Source organism: Dermacentor variabilis, chromosome 8, assembly GCF_050947875.1.
Source record: "Dermacentor variabilis isolate Ectoservices chromosome 8, ASM5094787v1, whole genome shotgun sequence".
Taxonomy (NCBI): Eukaryota; Metazoa; Arthropoda; class Arachnida; order Ixodida; family Ixodidae; genus Dermacentor; species Dermacentor variabilis.
In genome coordinates this window covers 37,330,653-37,351,190 of record NC_134575.1, presented here as the reverse complement: position 1 = coordinate 37,351,190, position 20,538 = coordinate 37,330,653, and the positions used below count along the sequence as shown (strand labels likewise).

Here is a 20,538-nt window from a genome sequence, read left to right as displayed (position 1 = left end):
CCCTCGGTTCTTCTCCTACACGCTACGTAGAGCGCGTGGGACTGCTGGCTGGCTGGCTGCCTCTCGCCGACAGCGCGTCATCCGTCAGCGCAAACAATGCCCGGACTTCTTTTCTGGCGTTGCCGCGAGCTGCTGGCTCGGAAAGACGGCGCGGGAGACGCGCTATCGGCTCCCGCAGCACTGCTACTCGGTTCTCTTGTGTTAGGCTTGAGTGCTGCCCCTGTGAGAGACGAGTCAATGCGGCATATATACCTCTCTTATAAACCACTTTTTATAGACTTCTTACGTAGCCTTCTCATAGACGTGCCTTTGTGGCTCTGCAAAGTCTAGTATATATGCAGGACGACCCGCTCTCTCACGCTCGGTGCTTCCCTTATGGGGATGAATTTAGAATGTACTATATTCCTTTTATGAGGAACTTCTCATAGACGTCTGAAATGGATGTCTCATAGACGTGTCTTTGTGGCTCTCCAAATTTTAGTGTTTGCAGGAAGGAGAACATGCTCGTTCACGCTTGGGCTTGGTGCGAGTGATTCCCTTAAACATATAGACGTTTAGCCTGTATATATATATATATATATATATATATACTTTTAGGAACATTGAATTTCAATAAATTTCTTGTATAGATTTCCCACAGGCGTGTCTTTGTGGGTGTGAAAAGTCTCGCATTTGCACGAGAACACGCTTTCTCACGCTTGGTGCGAATGCTTCCCTTCTAGAGATAAACTTAGATGGTATATGTAACTTCTATGAACAACTTCTTATATACTTGCTATATAATCTTCGCGCACACGTCAAGTGTTTGCAAGGAACATGCTCTCTCATGCTTGATAAATCGGGCCTGGTGCGAGTCCTGTGTTTATACAGAAGAATTGAAAAAGTAATCATATAATTTATAAATCACCTATATATATACCACGCCAAAATAGCCTTCCGATATACATGTAGTTGTAACTATCCAAAGTCTAGTACTTATGAGGCGAGCACACCCTTTTACGCTCGGCGCTAGGGTTTCTCTCGTAGGGATGAGTTTATGCAGTATATATGCCTTTTAACACCTTCTTACAGACTTTTTATATAACGGTCGCATGCTTGTGCCGTTGCGGCTCTCCAAAGTCTAGTATTTGCAGCGGAAAATGTTCTCTCATGCTTGATAAATCGCGCCTGGTGCTTAGCCAATACATATGCATTGAATCAGTACATATACCATTTATAAACCACTTTTTATAGACGTATTATATAGCCTTCGATATACGTGTAATAGTAACTCTCCAAAGTCTAGCATTTGTGGGGGAGCACACTCTCTTTTACGCTTTAGGTGAATATTGACGTGAGTATAGAGGTGAGGATAAAGGTGAATATACAGGTGAACATACAGGTGAATATACACGTGAGTATAGAGGCAAATATGGAGCTGGAAATGGAGGCGAAAATGGAGATTAAGATAGAGGTGAAAATGGCGGGGAATATAGAGGTGAAATACAGAGGTGACATAGAGTTGCCCAAATTCTCCAAGTGTCGCCGCTCGGAGCCGCAGCGCCAACGTGCGTGCATGCGGATAGTGGCAATTCGAATCGGCTTTTGCTCGCAATACACGCTCAGACACAATGCGTCCATTGCCTGTGCGAAAGTAGCCTTGCTCAATAGAGTGCGCTGCATCTGCTGCAAGGCCACTCTGCTGTTTAGTACAGCAAAAACGCATATCTGCGACCATCTTTTCCTGGCGCTGGGAGGAAAACAATGAAATGAGAATTCGATCCGCTCCAGTCCAGGCGGGGATAATTGCGTCTCAAGGGTTTCTCGTCCTTTCTGTATTTTTTTTCTTCTTGCATAAGTAAGAGGGTTGGCGTGGCCCAATCGATGCGGATGTGTAGTGCGGCTATCTAACGCAGCACAGAAAAGAACTGCGTTCCTTCGTGATGACATTCGTCACAGGCTGGGGGGGAGGGCGGGGTGGAGGTTCTCTTGCCTCGCCTGATTGGCACGGTGGCACCAATCTGACTATAGAATAGAGGCGGTCCGGCCGGAAAGAAAGGACGAACAGTCAGAGGAAGAATAAGAAGACGTCATAAGTGACGTCAAAATGAGCAATTGTAACGTTGCACGCGCGTTTCCAGGCCGCCACTGCCGCTAAACATAGACCGCATTCATCGACCCTCCTGTTCCGTCAGTCGCCCGCGGTTGAAAGCGTCGTGCGGAAAGTGTTTGACGCGACGCGCTAGCGATTTTGGGTGCCCGCATGCAGTCTGTCGCAAAACTACACGGGACACGGGATATGCGCTAAAGAAAAAAGAAAAGTTGAATTCCCTGCGACGCCTGGGCCGCGTAGATAGCAGCGGATTGGGACTCTCACTCAATGGTAGCAGTTCTTACGGCCTACGCAGTGGTAACGCTAAACTTTATGCCTCATGCCTTGACGGAGCAGCCATTCTCATTTGGCGTGGAATCCGAATCCCGCAAACTTTTGTGGGCGACCGCATTACACGTTGTGTCCACTAACGAGAATTCCACTGCGCAACACATGAGGGGCCTCGTACATTTGCGTTAATGCCGACTTCAGAACCGCGATCCGCTGACACGTCACGAGTACATACCTTCCACCTATTCTGCAGCAGTTCAACTCGACTAGACGAAGGTGATAACTTTATTTTTTAAAGTTGCCTATGCCTGTGTTGGCCTCGGATCCATCACTTCCCCGTTTTCTTGTCCCACGGATATACTTCTAACGTCTCCCGCTTACATGGACGATTACATTGTAATACAGCGCAGACGGTTACTTTTTAATATAGTGCAGACGGTTACCTTATAATATAGTGCAGACGGTTACTTTATAATATAGTGCGGACGGTTACATTTCATTATAGTGCAGATGGTTACCTTATAATATAGTACAGACGGTTACATTATAATATAGCGCAGATGGTTATCTTATTATATAGCACAGACGGTTACATTATAATATAGCGCAGACGGTTACATTATAACATATAGCAGGTGGTTACTTTATAATATAGTTCAGACGGTTACATTATAATATAGAGCAGACGGTTACTTTATAATATAGCGCGAACGGTTACTTTATATTATAGAGCAGACGGTTACATTATAATAATGTGACGTGTCTTGAAAGAGGACTATAGCGTCCAGCATCGGCTGAACATGGCGGCCGTGAATAAGACGAAATGGTGTGAAGCGCCTTGTTTCCTGCATACTATTGACACGTGTACTTATCTGTATCGGGCGACCACGTTTGGCCGCCTAACAAATGTTATCGTGCAGCGCAGGGCGCGCCTGCATGTAAAAGAAGTTTCTGGAAAGTTTTCGATGCTTCTATCCGCTGTCTGTTGTCGCCGAACTTTGTGTTATCTGATTTTATCGCGTGACGCGAATAGTGTAGAACTTTGTGGAAGACACGCGGGTCCCATCGGTTAATCTGGAACATTCGACGGCTGATCTATAAAAGCCGACGCGCTTTACCCGCTGATCAGATTTTCGACGATCGCCGACCGTGTTCGCCGCTATCGTTGTGCTATAAGTGTAGCCTCTTTTGTGGGCACAGGTTCGCCCAATAAAAGTTAGTTTTGTGTTTCACAGTATTGCTACTGTGTTCGTTGACGTCACGACCACGTGACACTATGGTATTCTACGCGAAGGTAACGTAAGGCAAGATATGATCCCTTGTTTTGCGCTGGACGTCGATGCACATAGAGATCATGTCCGTGATGGTCTCGTTTAATCGTTCCGTAAGTCCATTGGGCTGCGGATGGTAAGCAGCAGTCGTCTTTCGATGCCTGGTGTTGCTCAACTGAAAGAAATTTCGCCCGTGAGCTGTGCTGTGAACGCCGCCACCCCCCCCCCCCCCCCCGTCTGTGATTACAATATTGGGAAAGCGCGATGTAGCACGTCTTCGTGATGAAGTCAATGGGCTCTTGTGAATGCATCAGTTCGTCAAGGCGCGCCGGTGCGCTTCGATAGCTGTAACAGCGTTTGAGTGCTTTTATTATTTTTTTTTGCTATGTCACTCTTGACATTAAGAAATGACGTCTGCGTATATATTGCCCACGTAAATCTATCGCGTCAGATATACCGATACGTTTTCCCCGGCTTCTCTCTTCGAAATTTGCACTTCATTTTCCTTTCGTTTATTTTATTTTATTTTATTTTATTGCAGCGACGGCTGTAAGCCTCTCGTTGGTAAGCATTGTAACGCGGCAGCCTTAAGGGCCCCGTGTCACAGAGAATCCGGCGTCGGCGACGGCGTAGTTGTCCGTGAGCGAAAATCGCCGTATATATTTAGGTATATCTATGTGCCACACCTTGCTGTATGACATCCGGTATCATCATCATCATCATCATCATCATCACCATCATCACCATCATCATTATCATCATCATCATCAGCCTGGTTACGCCCACTGCAGGCAAAGGCCTCTCCCATACTTCTCCAACAACCCCGGTCATGTACTAATTGTGGCCATGCCGTCCCTGCAAACTTTATCTCATCCGCCCACCTAACTTTCTGCCGCCCCCTGTTACGCTTACCTTCCCTTGGGATCCACTCCGTAACCCTTAATGACCATCGATTATCTTCCCTCCTCATTACATGTCCTGCCCATGCCCATTTCTTTTTCTTGATTTCAACTAAGATGTCATTAACTCGCGTTTGTTCCGTCACCCAATCTGCTCTTTTCTTATCCCTTAACGTTACACCTATCATTCTTCTTTCCATAGCTCGTTGCGTCGTCCTCAATTTAAGTAGAACCCTTTTCGTAAGCCTCCGGGTTTCTGCCCCGTAGGTGAGTACTGGTAAGACACAGCTATTATACACTTTTCTCTTGAGGGATAATGGCAACCTGCTGTTCATGATCTGAGAATGCCTGCCAAACGCACACCAGCCCATTCTTATTCTTCTGATTATTTCCGTCTCATGATCCGGATCCGCCGTCACTACCTGCCCTAAGTAGATGTATTCCCTTACGACTTCCAGTGCCTCGCTGCCTATTGTACATTGCTGTTCTCTTCCGAGACTGTTAAACATTACTTTAGTTTTCTGCAGATTGATTTTTAGACCCACTCTTCTGCTTTGCCTCTCCAGGTCAGTGAGCATGTATTGGAATTGGTCCCCTGAGTTACTAAGCAAGGCAATATCATCAGCGAATCGCAAGTTACTAAGGTATTCTCCATTAACTTTTATCCCCAATTCTTCCCAATCCAGGTCTCTGAATACCTCCTGTAAAAACGCTGTGAATCCGGTATGTACAGGTTATATTACCACACCATATTCTAACGCTAAAGTTGGTCATACCTTGTTTTACGTTCTTGGCAAAGTTATTCCTTTAGAATTTTGACAATGACTGCCCACAAAGAAATTTCTCGAAACAAAACGCCGACTGCGCATGCCTTTTATGTTAGATCTTCTCAGACTGAAACATTACTGAAAACATTAACACGAACCTGAAAACGCTGCAGATTATTTGGCCCAGTTGCGCACTACCACCGGGATCGGCCCACGTAAGGGGCCGCGTTTCTACCAGAAATCTCGCCTTCGTGCACAGCATTCGCCGCCAGTGGTTACCGGTAAACATTAGAGTTACATACGCAGCAGTTGCCCGGAAGCATGAGGATCAGTCAGGGGGATCTTCGAATGATATATCGTTCCACTACTAAAAGCGAAGCTTAAGCGTCCTCCACTTTTTTATAGCGCACCTCCTAGGCGTCCGTTCCTGCGGCGAGCGGCGGCGGCGTCGGTGCCGTAACCGAGCGAACGAGCACAGCGAAGAAAATGAAAGAGCGAACGCGGAGCCGGAGATGAAAGACGCGAGCCGCGAACGGCGGAGACCACTGAGAGCAGCCCCCTTCAGTGACGTGCGCGCGGTAAACTGGTGTCGCGCGGACCCGCCCGACCGTTCGATGCGTACTCGTGTCTGGTCTCAGCCGGACCGCTCGCTTTCGTACTATCGTCTGCTCGCGTCAGCTCGCCTTCGCGCCTGCTTGGTTTGCTCGGTTTGGTCTCGTTCGCGCACGTTTCTCCTGTCGTGGTTTGCGATCGTTTTGTAATCTGACTGCACGCGCGACACGAATTGAGTAGCACTTTCGGGAAGCCGCGCGTCGCCAGCGATTACAGTGGAACCTTCGACGAATCGTGCAGGAAAGCCAACCCGCGTGACCCACAGGTCAGATTTTCGAGGATCGGCAACTCTGCTACACCGACTCTCTCAAATTCTTTGCCCCAATATATCACGAACGGAAAAATACTGTCGAGCTGCGCTCAAATTTCGCATTACGGAGTGTCGTAATCGCTGGTTAATATTTTTTCGTGTCGGCGTCCGTGGGCAATTATGTGGGCCATTCCCGGAGGTAGTGCAATTTCGGGTTGACCCGCGGCCGAGGTAACACAAGCTTCGAGCGCTCAGCAAGGGAAGCGAAAAGCGCATACATTCTTTGGAACCACGCATACAACACGTAGAAAAGCATTTGTTTCAGTAAAGAACAAGCCCAAAACAAGCATCCGAAGCACGTAATTGATGATAAGGCGCTTTTGATGACGATGCGAAGCACGTAGTTCTCCCCGCATACATTTCCCGGTAAAGATTACTGTTGCACAGGCTGCCGCTTCGACGGCAATGCATAGTAGGGACTCCCGAGGAGCAGCATGAGTACGAGGAGCGGCAAAGAGAAAAAAGAAATGGCAATACGACCAGCGGTGACGTACTGTCAAAATAACCGTTACGCCCATTACTACCATTACTCTAAAGCAATAGAGCATTGCATACCCCGCTCAGCAGTGGTAGTGGTAGTTTTCAAAAGCTTCGCTGGACATTCACTTTCGCAAGGCCGGAACGGCGACTCAATTGTTTTATATTATTTCATTTCATTTTATCGTAAATCCTGTTTGAAGCACAGGGAGGACCCCGGTAGATGTGTTGAGTACGGTAGCTCAGGCTTGGAAAGAATTAATTATTGATTCGCCTCTAGTAGCTCGCGGGCCTGGGCCTTGCCGACGCTTACCAATAAAGCTGCAAGCTGTTGCCCTGTGACAGCCTGTCAGTGTTATTTTTTTTGTTGTTGTTGTTAAAGAGGGCTTATATTTAGTGCATTACGATGTGTAGCTCAGTGGGAGTCCATAGCGAGGCGTCATGTTTTGGTCATAGCAGCCAAAACACACACACACACACACACACACACACACACACACACACACACACACACACACACACACACACACACACACACACACACACACATGCAAGCACACAAAAACAACGTACACTAACGCTGAGGATGAGGGAGGAAACTTCAGGAAAAACTAGCACTTTTTTTAATAGTTGTCAAATGTTACAAGTTTGTTCAGAGAAAGGGTCGGCTATCCATAAAAACAGCAAAAAGAAAGAAAAGGTAATAAACCTACAGAACACTCTCAAAAGTCTGTAACGAAGTTACAAAACCTTTAAAATGTCGGGTCCAGAATCGCAGAGAAACTGAAAATAAAGTTCATCAACGTACAAAAAAAGCAAGTGTGAGGAGGTCTTTGCACATGGGTAAAATGATAAGAAATACACATACTGTTATCCATAAAGCTTCTTTATTTATTTTTGTTCATTCATTCATTCATTCATTCAATGTGCCTCACAGGCTCTGGCATTGGGGTACTGTGTGATGTGGATTTAGTGGATCGATACCCACTAGAGCATTGTTTGTATATGGTTATACAGAATTAAAAAGAAAACGAATATTTTATAACCGAAGACATAAATTTAATGAGCACAACAAAGTAACATAGTGACTATGCAAGAACGCAGTAACAGAACTATAATTACGTGCACCTAAAGAAACGATTGTAATGAACACCAAAAAGTAACGAAATGGTCAAACAGAAAAGCAACAACAGAACTGGAATTAACTGAGCTAAATACACGAATGTAATAGACACGAATAAGCCGTACAATCGTCAAATAGAAAAGCAATAGCAGAACTAGAATTAACTGCAGCTAAAGGCACGAATGTAATAAACACGAATTTATAAGTCATAGAATCGTCGAATAGAGAAGCAACACCAGAAATAGAATTAGCTGCAGGTAAAAACACGAACGTATAATAAACACGAATAAATAATAGAATGGTCAAGCAGAAAAGCAATAACGGAACCAGGGTATCCACTCTCCGCGACAATATCGCATAAACCTCAAACGCTAATCTCTGTTCGAAGGCACGACAAAGAGTATAAATTCGCCGACACACACGAACGCTCAGACGCGATAGCTAGACCAGGCCAACCAAGCATAGCGCGACGAACTAGCTCAAACCGGTTATACGCGTGCGTCAACGTGATAGAGCTGGCATGTTCAGGGTGCATCGGCTTAAAGCTTTGACGGCATTTGCGATGTCTCGACAGCATTGCTCCAGGAAGGCTTTCGCACTACACACGCAGGCGATACGTTTAAGGCGGTAAACTGATCATAGCGAATATTAAATGCGACAGCGTTGGCGGAGCTAAAGTCTGTTCAGTGGCAACCATCGCATCGAGATCATGCTCGTGAACCAATGCACGTCAGCTCATCTGCAGATCTTTTTTTTTTTTTGCATGTTACCAATTACCCCCATGCGTATAAAAAGCCACACTAAGTTACCCGCAGCTAGCCCTGAAGGATATAGGTGCAAGCTAGGTGCGTGTATTGTATACTTTAGAATGACGAATCGAATATTGCCCCGACTTGATTCGGTCTTTGAATCTAAAAACATTTCGGAAAGAAATGTTCCCATTTACAGATGGTGAGAGTTCGATTCGGTCTTTGAATCGAATAGTCACTATTCGAATATGCGAGTATACATATTTTGAATAGTATCCAAATATTTTTCGAATACTCTATTCCGGCGAGCATAGTAGATATGAAGTTCGAGAAGTCGCACAGTGGAGCACGATGTGTGTCACCCAGGGAGCCAGATTCCTTCTTTTTCTTTTTTCCGGCTGTAGGTCGCTGTCATTCTCACGCGCCGCCAATGAGTCTACGAGCACCATATAGGAATGAGCGCGTGACAAGGTGCTTGTGTGGCCGAGGTGGCGAGAAATGCGATGCCGAACGCTGCCGTAGCATGGAACTGCATACTCAAAATTTTGTACGGTTGTCATAACACAAGCGGCGCACTTTCACTTCTGGTCGAGCTCGATCGGGATCAGATTTCTCGATCGTGGATTGTCTCTTTTGCGCCAAGTTAAAAGTAAACTTTTCTCGATCCTAGATTGCCGCTTTGCGCCCAGAGTAAACATTCTTTAAACCCAAGTGCGGAAAAAAAAAAGAATGGGTAACTAGTCAGCTGTGCGCTGTTTCTTTCAATATATACTGAGTGACTGGTGAATCAAAGATGCCGAACCTAATTGTTACAGTTACTGTGAAATACGGACAGAAACGGTCGGCGCGGCAATGCAGCGGATCGAACTCACAGGTGAGATCGGTGCGTCGAACGCCGCACGCTAAGCGGGGATTATCGCGTGTATACACCTCCCTGCTCGGAAGTCGCAATAACGTCGAATTTCAGTGAAGGAAATCTTCGGAAGCGCCAGGAAACCCCAAAGCGCGCGGTGGTGGCAGCCGACCAGCCACACTACAAGAACCCGTGTGTACTCTATCCCTCACGATCGGGGCCTGTAAAACCAGCGTCCCCTGACTGCAGCACAACACCGTTATATTGGCTTTGTGCAGGCTTGCAATTTGCCTCTACAGCTTCTGCAATACACACGCTTCTTTCGTTCCCTCCTCTCTCTCCCTGTCATATTTGCTTTCCCCTTTCCCATTGTCACGGTGTAGAGTAGCCGACCGGACGTTATTCTGGTTAGCCTCCCTGCCTTCTGCTTTTTCTCTTTCCTGCCCCCACCAAACAGAAGTGCCACCTCCTGAAAGGCAACGCGTTGAAAGCGTGGTTTGCAATGGTCCTCTTATATATACGACGAATTTCCAGCCCCGTCAGTGTTTGGCGGTCAACCTTTATGTCGACCCTGCACACATGCAGGTGTACCGCTCCGCACAACTTCTGCGGCGCGTACGTCCGAGATCTTCTCCTTCATTCCTCAGCCTATAGGATGGCCCGTGAGCGTTTCCTACGAGCTGCCGCAACAGAGAGTTCAATCAACATCTTATTCCCACGCGCCTGCACAAATGTGGGACATGCATCTGATGTTTAACATTTTTGCGAAAGAGTCATTCCTGGCTGTATACTAACGTGGATGGAAGGTCGAGATATACAGCTCTGTACGAGCTCAATCCACAGGACAAAACATAGAATGCGCAACTGCATAAATGTTTATTAAACATTCACGATAATGACCCATACGTATACCCGTGTGTCCACAAAGAGGTATTTTAAGAATGCGCTATTGCCTTTTGCTGCGGTTAACTCATCGATAAGTGCATACGCATTTTGTGCGTAATAAACTGGAGCCTGGCATTTTTTTTTTTTACTCTGTTTGGCAATCTATATGTTCTCGTATTATTGAGCACGATAGTATGGCTTGAGGTCGGTTCCAGTGTCTTCTTCGGGGAAACAAGAATGCTATACGATCCTTAGCGGGCGTCGGAGTATTTCATGTTTCTTTGTTTGGTTATTTATTGGAGTTGTTACGACGCAATAGGTGCTGAAGCTATGTGCTACGCCTGCCACAACGGGTGAAGAACAAAAAATGAACCGTTCGCTTAAAGTACTTTACTGATATCGCATGAAATGGCATTGTGGTCGCAAAGATATGCAACAATATTTTGTTGCCCGCCTCAGCGGGCAAGTTGAGGGAATGCGCATTAATTCTCTTCTCCGGATATATGTCCCTCCTTTTTTACTTGAGCCTTATTTCCTCCTCATTTGACAACCGCGCAAAGGCGGAAACAAGAACTATACAGGGGAACTCTAAGCCGAGTGCAAATGTTTATTTTTTTTTTTCGGCTTCCTAGGACTCGTTGGCCTCATTTTCTTTGCATGCCAGCAACGTACGGCCTTCTCAGCACCACGTGTAAGCATTGTAGATAGACGAAATAAAGATAAAGGAACGATCGATATTGTGAAGAAAAGTGTTCGGTTTCGGTAGCCCGAGAACGAGGGAACGGGGGAGGCGGAGGAAAGAGGAGCTTGTGGCGATCGCTTTTTAAGTAGGATCGAAATCCTTCAGAGCAAATAACAAGTAAATAATTGAAAGATAAAGAAGTCGAAAGGAGAGACATTGGGGCGGTGGTGCCTGTACGGCCCGTTTCCCTATACAAGGCACGGCAGTCCCGAAGTCGATTTCGGTCATTTCCGCTTCCCCCCACCAGCTGCAGCGGAAGGCCTTTTATACTTCCTCATGCGATCTGGCTTTTAAAGACTTTGTCCCCAGGGTCATTCTTGTTGTTCGGCTTAAATACTCCGTGGACGCGCGTGCGTTTTATTTCTTGTTCGTATTCTTTTTTCTTTCGCTTTTTTTTATTGCAACGAGTTTGAACACTTTTGGAGCGCATGTATGTAAGACAAAAAAAAAAAAGAGAGAGAAACACTCCGACATACCCTGCGGCCTTGCGTTCGTTTATTAGGGTTATTATTGAAGGAACCGGAGGCGGCGTTTCTCGAACTCAATCGACCAGCTGGTATTGACCGTGCTCTCACAAAAAAGGGAAGGGTATATTGCGCCCTAATTGTAGCGCTAGGTCACCATACGTTCTATATTTCATTCACTCAAGAACACGCATGGGGATGGCGTGAGGGAGGAGGGGGGGGGGGGGGGCGTCGTTCCGGTGTGCGGTTTGAAAACGCGGGCGAATAGCCAGATGCTGGCGTGCAGTTTCTGAAAAGCTGCGTGCTGAAGTCTTGACAACGGCGTAGCCGCGGGTCGAGTAAGAAATCACTTCCACGTGGCACCGGCGCTCAACTGAAAGCTTCGGGCCTGAGTGTATATATATATATATATATATATATATATATATATGTGTGTGTGTGTGTGTGTGTGTGTGTGTGTGTGTGTGTGTGTGTGTGTGTGTGTGTGTGTGCGTGTGTGTGTGCACAAAGGCAGAGAGGTCGGCCTCTGCTACAGTTTGATTGCCCTGGCCTACTACTTTACACGGGAAAAGAGGGGCGGGAGAAGAAATGGAGTGATGAGTGATGATAAGGCAACATGCGATGTGCATATACAGGTACGCTATATGTTGCGGCATCTCCATATCTGTGCGTCTGTAGCCCAGTGGCTCATAAAGAAAGGCTAGAGGCTGCGCGGTTTGGATCAGGCAAAGGAACCAAAAACAAGGTCGTCGGATAGTGACGTTCCATCCGCGCGTGCAGTCGAAGAGGCCAGCTTCAAGCCGTTCTTGCCCGTGAGGGGGTCAAATGCGAGACGTCTGAGAGCAAGTATTCAAGCAAGTATACAGCATACAGTACAGTATACAGTACAGTACATACAGTATTCAAGCAAGTATACGTGCTACTGGCACCCGGCAGTGTTCACAATTCGGACATCGCTGCAACCTCGGGGGCATTTATAGGTTTCACTTCCGCTGGTGAACGCGACACTGAGGCAGTGGCGTATAGCCAGACACTGTTGTTTGGGGGAGAGGGGAAGGGGGGGGCAAGCACTTCTCCAGGGACGGTGAGGGGTAGGGGAGTCAGGGGTGGCTTGGAATGCCACATATTAACACAGGGAGTTTGGGGAGGGGGGGGGGGGGTCACGTGGCCTGTGTGCAACGCCAATGCACCGCGCGAAATCAGACAAAAGAGTAGTTTGGTTTCGTTTGAGCCTGTGAGGACTGTGAGGAACTTAACTTTGGAGTCCCATTTATGGCAAAGCCTGCAGCGTCGATGTGGTTGGCTCCAATGCTCAAGCGTGAATAAATGTGCGCTACGAATTCTATGGAACGTTCATGGAAAGCTTGACGACGTCATCACATATTTTTAATTATTTTTATACGTCTATCAGTAAACTTTGCGAGCACGCTTTGACTAAAATCACAAGAATTCCCGAGAACTTACTTTCTGTATAGAGTACAACATATTCCACATAGCAAAAAAAAAAAAAAATAAACTTAACCTCGTTCTTCCTAAACGCACGTCTTAAATGTTCTTCCTAAAAGCAGCTCATCAATTTATGGAAGAGAAATGCAGGGTAAACTTGAACCTCTGTTTTCTCAGCTGTTAATTAAATTCTCTCGTCAGCATTGCTTACTGACTTGTTCAACCTCTGCGCAGAAAATGGAGAAAATAAATGCTGGCGGTTTTAGCATTCCTGTCTTGAAGGCAGGAATGCTAAAACGATATGCTCCGACCCTATATGAAGCAAACGTGTAGATTGGCGCTACGAAGGTTACCAAGGCATCGCGCTCTCCTATCAGCTGGCCTCCGGGTTAGTTCACGTGGTAGAGCAAGCGCACCGGAGAGGCGTTGGTCCCGAGGGTTCACTACCCCGGGCCAGGACGAATTCGTTCTTCAACTGCGAAGCCATTTCCTTTTCTTTCTTAAGAGGCCAGTTTCGTGTATACCAGTTTGGGTAAGAGATAATATTTTTTTCCCTTTCAAGAACATTTTCGTGTTTACTTTTGCCGAAGAGGCACAGAAACTTCGTGTCGAGTACACAAGCACACCAGGTGGCGCGACAGTGCTACTACATTTACAGCCAATAGAAACTGTCCAATAATTTACACCCTTAATACTGAATAAGGGTGTAAAGTGATCTGTATAGCTGACTCCCATGCACCGGAAAAGGGTGTACATTGCCGGAGTTATAGACAGATTTACACCGTTGTTTGATTTTAAGGGTGCCAGTCATTTTACAGTGTACACGGAGACCTTATTATTAGCCCCAAACATACCGTACCGTCACCCCTATCTCCAAGCGGCGGTCGACGAAGGCGTTCGTATTCGCTGTATGACGGCGCCGACTTTCACACCCGCCTTGGCGACCGACGGTTGGGGCGCAGACCCCCGACGGTACGTACCGTTATGAATATGCACCGGGGGGGTAATCGATGGTCGTTCGATACTCGTCCACGTCGCTGTGGCGGCATTTGCATAACGCGTACGCGCGCCGAGAAGCCGTCGCCGCTGTCACGAGCCCGCAACTGGAAGCGCCGGCAAGACGGTCGTCGAGCCTCTTGGGACGAGCTATTTCTCTTCTTAGAGGACGCGTAACCGCGCACTGACGGTTTCACGAAGGAAAAGTTGATGATGGTGATGGTTTATAGGAATAGGAGAATATGAAGGCGACGATGACGGATGAGTTTCTCTTCATGAGAAGGCGACAGCTGTTGTCAACCCGAAACAAGATAAGGCCCTAAGTAATCTGTCTGCTCGGAAGACTGAACTACAGCAGCGATATTGTAGTTATGGCTTTTCCTATGCTGTTAATTTTCGCGCTCTTTACGCGCTCTTTTCGCGCTTAGTCAGCGGTCAGAGCGAGGCTCCGCCCGCGTTATCAATGGGATCAGCGGGCCATGAACGGTGGGTGATAAGAGTGGCATAGAATTGAGCGGAAGGCATCGCTACAAAATCGCGGACCTATATAGGCACTGAACAGACGACATGCAGACGACGCTGCGTCACGTATGGCCACGCGAATTCTAGCGATAACGTCCTCGATTGGCCTACGTCTGTTGTAAAAAAGTGTCTCTCTATAGTGTCAGGTTATTGCGTAGCATACGAAACAGAGCACAGTATATATACAGCGAACGGCATAGGCGAGATTCTCGCGTAAAGCACATTATAGAAAGGAAGCGGGGACAGCAGACGAGAGAGGTGGGAGAGAAGCGGGCGCGAAAGAAGCAACTGTAGTCAAGCCGAGCCAAAACCGCCGCGCCTAAGATAAGAACGACGCGTTCAAATAATCAGCCGCGGGCGTCCCGCCGCGAGGTGTGGTGAAAGATGGCAACACGGGCAGCGCGGCGAGCGGGCTTACAGTGGCTAGCCGGCCCCGTGCACTGCTGTGGTTAAGGGGACGGTTGCCAAAAACTGCGTCCCCTTCCCCGCTCCTCCTCTCGCAACTGTTCTCCCGCCTCTGCCCACGGGCCGGACGTCAGGCTGACAGATCTCGCATTTGCGCTCGCAGTTTTCTTTTCTTTCAACGCCGCGCCCCCACCCGCCGTACACCTTCCTCGCGCCATCTATATTTTCTTTTCTTCTGTTTCTTTTTCGTTGTTGTTGTCTTGGTTCGTTCGTTTGCTGGTAGGTATGTTGTTCCTCGTTCCGCTCGCGTTCATTGCGCGTTCGAATTTTGTTCTGCTTTGGTTCGAACGGTGCGAGGAAATGCGAGAGCGAGTGAAAGGAACCGAGATGGAGTGAGAGAGAGAGAGAGAGGTTCTGGTACGCGTGTTTCGGGTGGGTTGCGATTCCTATCGGGGCCGACCGTTCGTTCGCCCTGTTTACGTCCACCCCGCACGGTCTGTCGCGGGTGATTGACAGCCCCTGCGCGCCGCCTGGTGTCTGAAGGGTGCGACGGCCCGCGACGAAGATGTGCCCGACGGTGAAGTGAGGCGCCGATCTGTCCCGTTGGAAACGCTCCGTGCTCGCCCGAGTTGTAGGGAGAGAGGGGAATGGGGGAAAGGTGAGGAAGAGGGGACGCTGCGTCACGTACTCCGCGCGAGCTGCTCGCGGCAGAAATTGGCGCGTCTATATCGTGACATCTCTCTTCTTGTTGTTGTATTTTTTGAAGCTGAACGAAAGCGAACGAACCAGAAATATGGTTCCGCACTACCCCCCCCGTCTCACGAGAGTCGCCAGATCCTATAGGAAGCACATTAGGGTCCGGTCCTTTCCTTCGAACCAACGTCAAGCTCTGTTTCTTTTCCCTCCGAGAGATTGACTTAACTGACTAGCAGTGGCCTCTTTACATCTATACCACCTTCTTCGACCTCATCCAGCTGTATATGTACCGTGATCACATAATACCTGCCTTTCTATTTTTGTACCATCTTTCTGTCCCCAATCCCTTTCCCCAGACAGAGTAGCCCGTTGTCGCCCACACAATGCCGGCAGAATTATCCGTATTTGAATAAGCAGCTTTCTTTCTCTCTCTTTTCCGTCTAACGATCTCTTTTCGGTTCAGCGAAAGCTACGGTGCGCCTGAACCAGTCATAGGAGCCCACGTGTCGATGGTATCCGCCCGGGACGTATCAATCCGCACCTGTGCCACGCCGCTGTCATCATTATAAAAAATAAGATAAAATGAAGCAAAGCGTATTTAGGAAGTTACACGACAGACTTACATTTATGTAGCGCTTGAATACACTAAACCTATGCATATATGTGAAATATAAATGGTGCCAAAGCATGGAACTACTTTCTACTGCGCACTACGTGACTCACGTGGATCACGTGACGGCAACCTTAGCAGGTCTCGTAGCTCTCGCGGCACTGCAAGTTGAGTTCGAAATGGAGTACAGGTGTGCAATATGTATGTGTGGCCCGGTGCAGTGTACAGTACAGGAAAACAGCCAACCAGTAATAAATAAGTCACAAGCGCAACAGTCCCAAGGACTACGTTGCAAAAACGTTGCCGATAATAATAATAATATTTGGGGTTTTACGTGGCAAAACCACTTTCTGTTTATGAGGCACGCCGTAGTGGAGGACTCCGGAAATTTTGACCACCTGGGGTTCTTTAACGTGCGCCTAAATCTAAGCACACGGGTGTTTTCGCATTTCGCCCCCATCGAATAAATGTTGCCGATCATGTTAGCCCTTAGTATATGTTGTACTGGGCAGTATAGACCACTCATAAAGTGAACACCGCGAGGTTGATAAATGCAGTTTATGTGCAACGTTTCTATCAAGATTGTGTCGCCGAAGAGCGTGATTCGACGCCTTTAGCAGACATCCATGTACATATATAGATGATGCACAGCGCTTTCTTTTTTCATACCTCAAATGCAATTGATGGCCGAGTGGTAATTAGATGTTAATTGAACGTTTAAATAAGGTGTCAACTATGCATCGATGGTCCGAGTGCTCACTAGGCGTAAACTAACGATCGAGTTGCTGTACTATACCGGCGTGGTAGACAAACTCCCTCCCTGCTATTGGTATGTACAAAATGCGGGTGTGTATTTTTTTATGAGTTTAGTGACCTCTTCGGTTGGGAAACTGGTAACCACTGCGCTTTCACTCGTCCAATTCTGCAGGCAGTAAATCATTCCTTGAGCCCTTCAGCAAGAAATAGAAGAAAAAGGTGTCGAAACGAGCAAACGGGAGAAGTCGAGAAAAGATAAACAACCTCGAGAGGGGGGATGACATCTGTCGACTTCCCAAACAAGTCTTGAACCAATGTTTTCCGATGCCTTTCTCCTTGCTTCTGCCAGCGGACTAAAATTGATGGCCGTGTTGCCCTTAAGTTACGGTCCCCCTGGCGCACGAGTGTCAAGTGAAAGTGCCAAAACTAAGTATATTCATGCACACGTTAAGTTACGGCCAGTCAGTAGTCACACCACGTGTACCGCCAAGTTGAATCATGTTGGCACCATTTTTTGTTTAAATGGGCTTAAAATGCTGCAGAAACTGCAGTGGGGCTAACAAAACAATTTTAGAATTGTTCGGATAAACAGGAATTTTGAGTCATCCCAGCTAGACTTATCGCCAGACTTATCGACTTAACGTCGTCATTGTTGCCTAAAAGTGCAGGACAAAAAAAAAATGGCTCGAGCACGTGATCAACAGCACCGATACTGCATTGCAGTCGAGAAGGGCTTCCACACCCGTCATGCGAATGCTATGCCGTACATATTCAGCCAGGGAACATGGTCCTCGGGCGAAAACGGATACAATGTTCCGAAGCGCCTTTGGAAGGTCCGCACGTGATCAGAAGGACTTCCAGACAGCAAGAAATTCTGAAAATTATTTTCTATGGGTTCAACACTGGAGTAACATAGATGACTACGATTATAACTGTTGTCCTGTACCGTCCCATGAAGGATGCAAACATAGCCGGGGAGGATATAACGGTCCAAGCAGGGCAGACATCTTCAGCTTTCATTAAACTTTTTTCTCTTTTTCTCCGAATCAGAAGTGGAATACACAGATCTTTCTCGCTTGCAAGTTTCTCTCTGTCATCGGTAGGACACCTCATCATCACTGGCTCGTGCAGTTCAAACGAACAGTTCGAACGAATCTAGTGCAAGAGTGAATCGTTTTTGAGTGTTTTTGCGTGCGTGCGTGCGCGTTTGTGAATACGGGACGAACCGGGCTCGTTCCTTTGTACGATGTGCGACCGCGTGAGGTGACTACCTAGAAAATGAGCAACGCGTGACGCACTCTAACAAGCGCGCCGCAGACGCGAGTAGAGTTGCACCACACGCAGAGCCCCCTTACGCAAAATAGGACTCTCGGTATGCGCCGACTTGGTGGCGTGACGTGTACGGCACGTTCCCGCCACGAACTTTCGTTGCAACTGGGCAATGTGCAGAGAGGTGCTCACTCCGTTTTCCTCGGGGGATGGTCATGAGTCGCGCGAAGGATTTGCGGTCGGAGTTACTACATCTGCGGTTGCAGTGTGCAGTTTCTTGTTCGAACGAATGAAAGCCTCCCCCACTGCGGGCACTCGTTTACAGAAAAAAAAAAAAAAAAAAAAAAAACTGACGCTGACTGCCTATTGTGTGCAGCCCTCTTGACATTATAGATATAACGCGTGATATTCTACGCTACCTAGGGAGTAAATCTATTGAGGACAATAAAGAGTCGCTGGAAACGCAACATAATCGAGGCATTCAATTTGGTAAGGGTAAAGACCGGTTCGCCTTGCTATTGATACTGTCTATGCATTGTCAATAAAGAAAAGGCATTCCAAATGGGTTGTTTCTTTCTTTCTTTCTTTTTTTGCTTCATAGAGTTCACTACGTGAAATTCGTCGGGTGTGAGAGAAAGATAGTTGAGTTTTGTAGGACTTGACGGGGGGCACATTCTTGTACTTCAATGTTTTTACACAAGTTGGCGACCGTCGGCAATTAGGAAAACTGATGCAGCGCGAATTCACAATCTTTATGCCTCCACTGCAAAGATGTAGTATATCACTGAACTGTAACTTCCCTCTGTTGAAACGTCTAAAATGGAAAATTTCTCTGTGTTTCTCTGCGCCACTCGGAAGAATGTTCATAATGTTCGAGTTTTGCAAAACCCAGGTAAACAATGTAATGAGTCGCGAACACTGCGTACTGCACTAACATAATCTACCTGCTTGACATGCTCTTGCACATAGGCACACTTATGTAGTACGTAGTCAAATAAAGACAGCACCTTTAAAGAGGCTAATTCATGGGCACTTGAAAATACAGATCAATTGAAATGAATGTAAATTAAGATGTAGTGCAGTGCACTACAGTACACAGTATAGCACACAGGACAGCACACACCACATTACTGTAACGTTAGTTTTTCTTGTTGATGAGCCGCCGAGCTTTAACTTTCTTGAATCGATTCTTCGAAAACTTTCTTAATTTTCGACCATAGACTAAAAGAGTTCGGGAGTTAACTGAATAAAAACGTGCTCCAACCAATCACTAGAACTTAAATTGCTCGCAACACCAATAAATTTTATTCGATTCGATTCAGCGGCTCCTACGAGGACAGTATTAGAACACCGGTCCGTATGTTTTTGAAGAGCCTTGAGTGGGACGCTCTTCCTCTCAAACGCTTTCGAATGCGTCGCAAAAAAAAAATTACCGACGATTACGTTACTTCCTAATGCGAAATTTGAGCGCAGCAAATAAGCTGTTTCACCTTTTCGATAGATTGAGGCAAAGAAATCGAGCAACACATGTATGCGCTATCACAGAATTTTTTTTTATTTTTTTATATTTCCCGTACTCCTGGATCATCTCGACGGCGGCGACGGTAAGCTTCTGCTTCGGCGGCACGCACCTCTGGATTCTGACGGCGACGGCGCTGGGCCTCTGCTCTGGCAGCTCGTTTAGCAGCAGCAGCAGCAGCAGCAGCAGACGGAGGACTTCCATCGGTCGTCTCGCTCATGGCTCAGAAAGAACTGGCAGATAATTTCGCAGTGGCGAACGGCAGCGGCAATTTCGGCTCGGGCGGTGCACATATACAGATCCGCCGCCACCGATCTGGCTCTCTGATTGCCACCGCACAGGGCGAACGGCAGCGGCAATTTCGGCTCGGGCGGTGCACATATACAGATCCGCCGCCACCGATCTGGCTCTCTGATTGCCACCGCACAGGGGTTGCATTGGAGGAGGAGCGAAGAAAGGAATTAAGTTCGAGCCGGCGCTTTGACAACCGGAGACTCGCAGGAAGAGGGGGGAGGGGGGCGGCGTGTACACCCAGCGGCAAACGATGGGGGCAGAAGCGCGCGCAGCAAGCGGACAACACGATAAAGGGAGGAGGGAAGAGATAGCAGCGACTGACTGATGCCGCTGACGCCGATAGTGAGTCAACCCCAGCTGCGGAGTTGGTTTCAGGGACAACGCCGCCGATGCCGACACAAACAATATGATACCCTCGCTTCCGCAGCGCTAAGAACAAGGTCTAGCCGTGGGAAGGTGGTCACGTATTCGTCGACGTGCCGGGGCCTACGTGAAATAACCGGCGCGTCGG

At 47.5% G+C, this 20,538-nt stretch overlaps 1 protein-coding gene across 2 annotated transcripts in view; it reads left to right on the top strand.

Moving 5' to 3' along the window:
• The window catches only part of Ca-alpha1T (Ca[2+]-channel protein alpha[[1]] subunit T), a 397,067-nt gene that overhangs the window by 16,080 nt on the left and 360,449 nt on the right, over positions 1-20,538 (top strand). The window lies entirely within an intron of this gene.